The sequence below is a fragment of the Narcine bancroftii genome, chromosome 2 (genome assembly GCF_036971445.1).
Source record: "Narcine bancroftii isolate sNarBan1 chromosome 2, sNarBan1.hap1, whole genome shotgun sequence".
NCBI lineage: Eukaryota > Metazoa > Chordata > Chondrichthyes > Torpediniformes > Narcinidae > Narcine > Narcine bancroftii.
In genome coordinates, this window is record NC_091470.1 from 107137109 (window position 1) to 107146383 (window position 9275).

Here is a 9275-nt window from a genome sequence, read left to right on the forward strand (position 1 = left end):
AATTTTCCTTAAATTTAGATATACGGGTTCTTTCAAGCCAGTGCTGCTCAATTACACTCAATTGACATCAAGGAGGGGTGGGGAAAGGAACCCACAAAGACACGAGCAGAGCATGAATACTCCACCCAGACAGCGGGATCGAATCCAAGTCAGGAGTCGTCACCATAAAGTTCGCCAATTTTGCACGTGTGGGGAAACTTGATGCTAATGTATGCACAGCACGATCCAACCAACAAGGACCAGATAAGAACGGTGGGAGAAAAGCGGAGCCCCCAGGAAAACCCAGCTAGAGGGTCCACATCCACAGCTTACGAAGGGCCCAGGCCTGAAACTTTGGTCACCCTTTGCTTCTCCTGACTTGCTGCATGACCTGCTGAGTTTGCGAGCAGTTGGTGGACAAACAGATGTGGGTTTTGGGAGACGCAGATTTTGGGGAAAAGATCAAGGAGACAATTTGGAAAGGAATTGGCTAGTTTGATAAAGACACAAAGACCTAGCAAGTTTCTACACAAAGTTAAAAAATTGCTTTCGTTTATCCTTATAATTTCTCATTTTCTCTAGCGTTCCTACTGATCTTGTCAATTATCCAACCCAGCGATTAAACTCTAGTCTCTGGCCATGAATTACACACATTGTTATCCTCAATTACCAGATTAATAACTCCGCGAGAGTGGGAGCACAGTACATTTTATTGTTTGAACAGAAATTCAGATTTTGCACTTAACCATGACTGGAATTCAAATGTGTTGCAAAAATTCTGACACTTCCCGACAGCAATCCATTAAAACCTTAAGGAATGAAGGGGCAAGAATGATCTTTAAATTGCTACCTGCTTGCATTTGGCCCATATCCTCATCCTATCTATGTATCCATCTTAAACGATGCAATAGCACGTGCCTCAATCACCCCGACCAGCAGCTCACACCACTCTGTGTTAAAAACAAGTCATCCCTCAGGTGCCTATAAAATCTCTTCCCCCTCATCTTCAGCCTATCCGGTTACCAATTCCCTGAGCCAAAGATGGAGTGCACTCACCTGCCCTATTCCCATCACAATTTCTTTGCAAAAAAAGCAATGTTCTCAAGGTTGCACCTAACCTGAGCACTTTCCAGTCTGTGCTAATTTAAATGCAAACCCAGCTCTTGTTTCTAATCTGCAGAGACACGCAGCAGAACAAGTTGCAAAAACACAGAAATGCTGGAGGAACTCAGCTGGTCTATTCAGCATCTATAGGAGACAAAGATATATCGCCAATATTTTGGGCCAGAGCCCTTCTTTTTAACCACAATCACAGCACCTTCAGCCTATCGTGTTTCTTGCAGAATGAGCGGCGTGCTGTGGCAGCTAAAGATGAGCCTTGAAGTGTTGAGGGCTGAAGAGGAGATATTCTAGAACAAAGCTGGGGGTGGGGAGTAAAATTCAGCTAGGTCTAAATGAATGGAGAAGCTGAAGTAGTTTTGTTTTTTTTTAAACTTTATTTATTCGTTCAAAATACAGATAGTAAAGAATATATACAACAATGAACCAGAAACATGAACGTTATATTTATAGAAAAAAAAGTAAAGAAAAAAAAAAACAAAACCCCCACCCCCCCCCCTCAGCCAGCTCTCCTAAGGAGAGTCATAAAGAAAGGAAAAAAAATAGTAGTTTTGTTGAGGACGGAGAGGTTAGTGGAGATTCTAGATCAAAGGTTTGGATGGAGTAAATGAGGCAAAATTGCTTCTAACAATCAGACAGAATGCAGAACTCAAAAGGTCAGGCAGCGTACATGAAGGGAAATCAATGGCCAATGTTTGGAGTGAAGCTAACTGGAGCAGATGTCAGGAAGGGGTGTACTGGGGAGAACAGCAGGAGGGAACTGGAGCAAAGGAATGCAAAAGAAAAGTCAGGGCAGATTCTCCAGCAGCTTTCAGAGGAGAGAGAGCGGCCAAATCTCCTTCCTCTGTCTGGCCACATTTTGTTGGCAAGTTTCTCAGTGACTCACAAATCTCACCAATGCATTAGAAGAGAGACCTGGATTCACAATATGGAAACAGGCCCTTCAGCCCACCGATTCAAACCCATCTGTACTAGTCTTCTACAGATGTATCACGGAGAACATTCTGGCTAGTTGCATCACTGTCTGGTACGAGGTGCCAATGTAGAGAACAAGAAAAAAAACTCCAGAGGGTTGTTAACTCAGCCTGCATCATCAGGGGCACTAGACTTCACTCCATCGAGGACATCTAATAGAGGTGACATCTTAAGAAAGCACCCTCTATCTTCAAGGACCTCAACCACCCAGGCCATGTCCTCTTCACTCTGCTACCATCAGGAAGAAGATACAGGAGCCTGAAGATGAACACTCAGCTTCTTTCCCGCTGCCATCAGGTTCCTGAATGAACAATGAACCAAAGACACTACCTTACCTTGACTTTTTCTTGTACTATTTATTATGTAAGATGGTTTGTATAAATGTTTGCAATGTGATGCTGCCACAAAACAACGAATTAAATTTTATACTCACTACATTCCCAACAACTGCTCCTCCCTCCACACTTCCACCAACTCAACGGTGTCAACAGACAAATAACTCACACGTCTTTAGGATGTGGGAGAAAACTAGAGCATCAGGAAGAAACCCACTCACAGGGGGAACGTGCAAACGCCACCCACCTAACACTCAAGGTTAGGATTGAGCCCAGTGTCACTGGAGCCGTGTGTTGTGTATTGAGGAAGTGTGGCCTCCCTGCCTGTCTGGCCACCAGCGACCAGGGTTCGAATCTTGCAGTGTTGGTAAGGGTTTGTACGTTCTTCCCAAATCTAGGTGGGTTTCCTCCCACCATTCAGAATTTATCAGGGGATTGCAGGTCAATTGGGTGTCACAGGTTTGTGGGCCAAAAGAGCCGGTTACCACGCCGCATGTCTAAATTTAAAATTTAATATCGACTGGATTGTTGTTTAAAAACTGGTCTGCTTCACCTCTTTCAGTTGGTGGCGGGTTGGGGGGGGGGCATGGAAAAGGAAACTGAATCTTTCCTACCTCGAACCCCACTTGTGTGTCTGATTCTTCAACAGCCTAAGAGGTCACTTGTTTGTAGAGTTACTGCCATAGTTGGACACAGGGGCTTGGCAGGAGGCGGCCACAGAGTTGCACGTAAAAAGTGTCCACTAATTGTTCTGATCAGCAGATTTCAGTGCATGCACTGAATAAAAGCAGAAAGGTTGCACCTTTCAAATCCCCAAAAATTAATTTAAAAATTCTTTCAGCTCACCTAAAATTTGGGATATTGCTGCGCATGAACGATAGGGTGTGTTTTTGCAAGACTGAGTGAAAAAATTAAAGTAAAACATTAGCTGACCATGAATGAAATACTCCTCTTTGGATTGTTGTGAAATGTGTAAGAGAAGTGATACTTGGCTCTGTTCCTACCACATGATCCAGCTATTTCAGTCTTTCCATCATGGCTTTTGAACATTGTAAGCCTAAACCTGGATTCTGGATTGTCATGTCACACCCCAGAGTTATTTTAGGGCTTGTCTCAACACGTTGCTTCTGGAACGGGAGGCAGGGACACTGAAAGGGCCACTTGCTTCTCTTCCTCAAGGAACCTCCCAATTCTAATTCAGAAAAGTTGCAAGATCTCCAGATACTAATATCTAAACAACCGACTGAAGTCGCATGTATTTCAACAATCTACATTTGAGTTGAAAACTTAATGTACTTTATTTCGGCAGAGGGGTGGAGGGTCTCAGAGCTGAGTGACCTCCATCTGCCTGAAACCTGCTGGCCTTTCAGTGCACAGAGATGTCCATGCGGGAATGCTGTCAACTGGCATGTTCCAGGCTGCAGGAGGACACACTGAGGATTGGTGCTGCCAACGCGAGGGGGCTGTGGGAAGGACCACAGCCTAGAGTCCAACCATCAATGAGAGGCTGACACCAAGGGCAAGTCTCATAAACATCAAGGTGGGGGGGCGGAGAAGTGTCAAGGTGTCACAGTGGTGGTAATGGCGTAAATGGACAGTGACGGGAATGCATGGATACGAAAGTAAGGGTGGGAACAGACTCAATGGTTACAAAAAGGATACCAATCATTAGAACAAACTCCACCTCCCTCGGACTGCAAGCCTGCTCATAACTCTGGCTGATATCCAGACCCTGCCCCCCCCCCCCCCCCCCACCTAACAGCCAGCCTTAAGGTCTGGCCATTTCCTTTCTCCAGCTCCTCATGGCTTGGAGAGCACTGGCATGTTCAGAAGGACATGTTGCCTTGGGTCTCCCCACTGTGGAATCATCCAGCAATGGGACCCAAGACAAGTATTACCCATCCACTTCTCACTGCTCCATTAACACAATGCTACCCCACAGAGCTTCTGCTCTGGCTGGGGACAAACTGGCCCAATGCCAATGCACTGTGGCGTCAAGTATCACCAGTGAGCTGCTTCTGCAGACAGCTGCTTTAAAGTCTAATGGTGAAACTCAAGCAAGAACAAGTTCCCCATTTCTCCCCCCGCCGTCAGAAGCAAATTTCCAGCTGCAAGATAGACCAGCTCGAATGGATCATTTACAAACTTATCAGTACCTCTGCCCTTTCAACTGTGTTAATTTGCGTAGAGTGAAGGTTCTCTTTCTCTCTCCCCCACCCCCCCCCCAAGCAGATTACAAGAAACTCCTGCATTACAGCAATTCAAAGAATAGAAATTCACCCTTTCCCAAGCAATTGGAGAAGTGGAACTAAAACTGGCTGTCAAGGAATTTGTATTTTGTTTTCTTCTTGCAAGTGCAGATGTGACTGCGTTACGGAGGGGTGGGGGCAAAATTTCATCACAGGTTTCAGGGGAATGCAACACCCCTCCCTTAAACATGGGAGTCACATTCACCCCTGGCAAATCAATAGAGTTGGATCCAGCAAAATTTCAAATACATTTTTCTTTTAAAAACAGCACCTTTATCCAGGGACTGTAGCTTGTCTCATCTTAACCAGCAGAATTTACAAATGGTTAAAATTAAAAATGCTAGTCATCTGTGGAGACCAACAGAGTTTACATGAAGCTGGAGAGGTCTATGTAGGACAGTGATGTGCCCTTTGTGGATTAGCTATTGAGTCTGTGTGCGCATTACAGTCGTGGAACACCTTATGTGGGTGACTGAGGTCTTGGACGGAGGGGGGGGGGGGGGGTTTGAATCAGGCCCTCCCTTTATTTTAGCGTGTTATAGCAGTTTCCTCCAGGGTGAAATGGTTGTGCTGGAGATCAAGGCCCTGAATGTGGGAAATGCTCTCTTCACCTCCGAGGCACTGGTTCATTCATTTGTTCAGTGAGGGTGGCACCATGCTGATAGATGGATGGATGGATGGGGGTGAGGGTGGAGTGGGGCATGAGGTGATGTTTATATAAAAGAGGAAACTATAAGGCCACCCAGCCCATCAAGTCCTGCCATGCATTCAACATAGTCATGGCTGATAATGCCAAGCACTTCATCTCCTCTTTGGTGCCACTTCTCAATAGCCCTGAATTTTACGATCTTTCAAACATTTACCTATCCTCTTTAATACCTCCAATGATCTCACCCCTCTGGGGTAGAGGACCAAGGTACTGTTGGTGCAGGCTTCAATGGACATCGCAGGCCTGGTGTGGCTATGTCTGACAGTCGGCGGTTGCTAAGAATGCATGCGTGCACTCAATGCCTGGCCAAATGCCTCTGAAGCGTCATAACTGTATCCAATTCCACCAACTCATCTTGCAGGGCAATCTAGCTATCAACCACTGTGTTTAAAAAAAAACATTCCCTTTCAAATTCCTTCCCCTCACCTGATACCTATGACCTCTGTTTTTGACACCCTACCATGGGAAGAAGATTCTGACCATCTACTCTTATCCTTGCCTCTTATTTTGTCTGCCTCCATCAGATCACTGCTCAGCCTCTTACACTCCAAGGGAAGCAAATCTACTCAATTGATCGTCCAGTCCTTCCTATTTACTGAACTTGCTCTTGCGTGCTGAACAACCTCTTTGCGATGTGGACTTCAACTCAAAAAGGTACAACAAGTGGCTTGGCCCGGAGGTTGGAAAAGAAATGATACCAACGGAGGCCCAAGGTTTGCCATCTGGTACCTTCTATTAAAATGAGGAGAGATACGAGGGGTTCATACCTGCTGATTCGAAAAGTTTCTCCCCCTTGTTGCTTGCACAATACAGATGTGATGAGATCCATCCTCAATGATCAGATTTACATACAAAGGGTTACCCCAGATTATAATGGAATTCAAAATTTAAAAAAAAAGTGGAAATTCAACTTTACACAAATTCTGTCAACATTTTCAAAGCATTTTTCAAGCTAGTAAAAATAATAAAATGTTCATTGGAATTCATTAATGACTGGATACAGTATATATTCTATTATTTTAATTCCAGGGAGCATTAGGTCGAGTGGACGACTGCCAGCGTCAATTACATTAGAGAATTATAGCAAGTGTCTGGAGACCAATACAATGTGGATAGTTGCAGAAAACAGGTGTTTTTGATTTGGAGAAACGAGCTTTATCAAAACCCTTTAATGATGGTGATGAGTTTACCGTCATACATAAGCACTGAAACTTTTACTTGCTGCAACAAAACAGGTACTTTGCAAGAAAAAGAAACTCCAATAGTATACATGGTTAACGTATGGAAAGGGATAAAGGAGTAGACCATAAATATTCACAGTTATAGTTTGGCAAGACAGAAGTGTTTGTAATAGGGTAGACAGGTCTTGTTGAGGTATTTGAGTGATCCACAATGTGGGTAACAAGGGGAGGTTCAAGAGCTTGATAGCCATTGAAATAAAACAGTTCTTGAACTGATCATCTTCTGGCTTCTGTACCTTCTTCTCAGAAAGCAGGTGAGAAGAGGTTATGACTAGTGTGATGGGTTTCATTTTGATTAAAAAATTCCTATCCATCCCCTCATGCCTTTCCATCTGTGGTCCTCCTCCGACCATTTTGTTCAGGCATCTGCTGACATTTTTCCATACCTTGATCAGGGGGGCTCAAGCCTTGAAATTTTGGTAATTTATCATTATCTGTGTGACATCAAGGACACAGAGTTTCTCCAGCATTGTACTTTTACTTCAACCTGCAGACTTTCGGGTTTTTCTTGGAGTTCTTTATGAAGCTGGCTGCCCTCTTGAGACAACATCTCACATAGATGTCTTCAATGCCAGGTCCATCACAGTCTCTGACCCACATCCATTGAATGCATCAATGTAAGCGTCTGTGTTATTGATAGTTTGGCCTTTATTTATCATGCAAGATAACATATTCTCTTAGGCCCAATGTCTTCACATTTTCAACTGATGGATTTGATTCAGTTACTATCCATGACCTTAATTTTTAACTGTAGCCACTCATAGCCTGCTCCTTTAAGTTGTTCTTTTTGCATCACTCTACATTAGGGAGTTTTTGAAAAAGGGAAAGTTGCTTGTCTACCAAGACTCCAAACTAAAATCTTCTCTTCACCTTGCATTTGACAATGAGTGCATTTATCTATCCTATCTGGCACTTGGAAGTGTGGGGGGGAGGGGCGGTCGCAAGAGAGGAGGTGATAACCCTCCCCCACCCCTACTCTTTTGTTTTGATGCTTGCCTGCATATGTTGATGCAGAGCTTGAAATGCCAATCATGTTTTTTTTTAACCTTTACTATATAAAGGACACTGTTTGACCTGCTGAGATTCTCCAGCATTTTGTATTTATACTTCAACCACAGTGACTGCAGATTTTCATGTTTTACTTCTGCCCACATTTTATTGCTACCTTGATGAAGGGCTCAAGCCCGAATCGTTGGTTATGTATCTTTAGCTTAGCTCTCTAAAGTTTGACCTGCTGAGTTTCTCCAGCTTTGTGCTTTTGCCATCAATATTCTGTCAGAAATTGATATTTCTAAAGCCGCCAAATATTTACCTAGTTTTGCAACAAGAAGCTTGGACTAAAGCAATGAAAGTGCACTGACCCAAAGCAGGAATGTCAAACAGGGTGAATGAGTGGAAGGTGCCAACGAGTGGACAGGCAGCAAAGACAAACACAGCAGCCCTCGTGTCACAGCACACAAGAATAGCACAATTGTGTCAAACCAAGCAAACAGAGGAGTAAAGTTGTTCAGTCATGTGGAGAATTAATTGACAAGATGAAATTCCAAACAGCTTGAAAAGCAACATCCTTTTGTGCACCGGAACCTTGAAACAAAGAAATGAATCTGAAACAGGAAGAGTCCATTCATCCCCTCAACTTCAACCTGGATCATAATAAGACAATTCATTCCCCAGTGGTCTGAACTAGTTTCCTTTTAGATGTCGTCCCTTTAGAAAAAGAGCCCCCTCGCTTACTGGCAGTAAGTCCCGTGCTACAAACACTCTGGACTGGACTCCTGCTGTTTACATTCTCAGTACTTTTGACCAGGAGCACATTTAAATGTATCCACGTGCAAAATTCCCCTCCCAATTCCTTGCGCTCTCGCTGGGATATCCCAACGCACGTAGCACCCAGGGAGCTGCAATGCAATAAGGACGAGCCATACCTTTCGCCATCGTCTTTCTGTCGTTCCACCCTTCTCCAAATGTAAAGTGTCACCAACACTTGCCTTGCTCCTTCTTCGAATGGACACTGCAAGGTTCGCGGTGCACCTTGCACAGTTTACACAACTTTACTTCGCCCTTTAATCATCTTTCCAGTGTTACTTTGCGGGGAACAACATGCCAAGGCGAAGTAAAGTTGTCCCACTACTCGCCTGAGTTTGGCTGCATTTTCTACCACCTCCCGGGGAAACCTTGCGCGGAAATACAAGCTGTAGGACAGGCTGGCTGGCTGCAGTCCAGCGACTTCACCGCCCCTCCTCGTTACACATTCAGTCCCGCAGAAACATCAGCATCGATTGGCTCCTGGGGCGAGTAAGTGACTTGCTCTGTTAAAGGGACAATTTCCATTGCAACCCAATCAATCCTGTCCGACGTTAAATAAAAGCTCCGGCCATCCACCCCATTGCACGCTCATCTCCTCTGCATTTTGATTTATTTATTCTCCACCTCTGGTTTAAAAGTTAAAAGGATTGTTGGGTTTCGGGCGTATGTTCCAAATAATCAAACAGACTTAGGGTTAAGTCTGGAATACACAAAAGTGCTGGAAAAGCTCAGAATTTATTGACATGAATATGTTATGAAATTCGTTATTCTGCGGGAAAGTTACAGGGCAAATATTGCTACAAAAATTACATTTTAAAAAATAAATACATTTTTGCAAAAATTAGAGAAAGTGTCTGTGGTC

At 44.1% G+C, this 9275-nt stretch overlaps 1 protein-coding gene across 1 annotated transcript in view; it reads right to left on the minus strand.

Moving 5' to 3' along the window:
- LOC138754101 (leucine zipper putative tumor suppressor 1-like) overlaps nucleotides 1–8790 on the minus strand; it is a 31243-nt gene extending 22453 nt beyond the window's left edge. The window contains exon 1 of the mRNA XM_069917921.1: nucleotides 8533–8790. The gene's annotated coding sequence lies outside the window, so the exon portion shown is untranslated. The remainder of the gene's footprint in view (nucleotides 1–8532) is intronic.
- Between the last annotated feature and the right edge of the window lie 485 nt (nucleotides 8791–9275).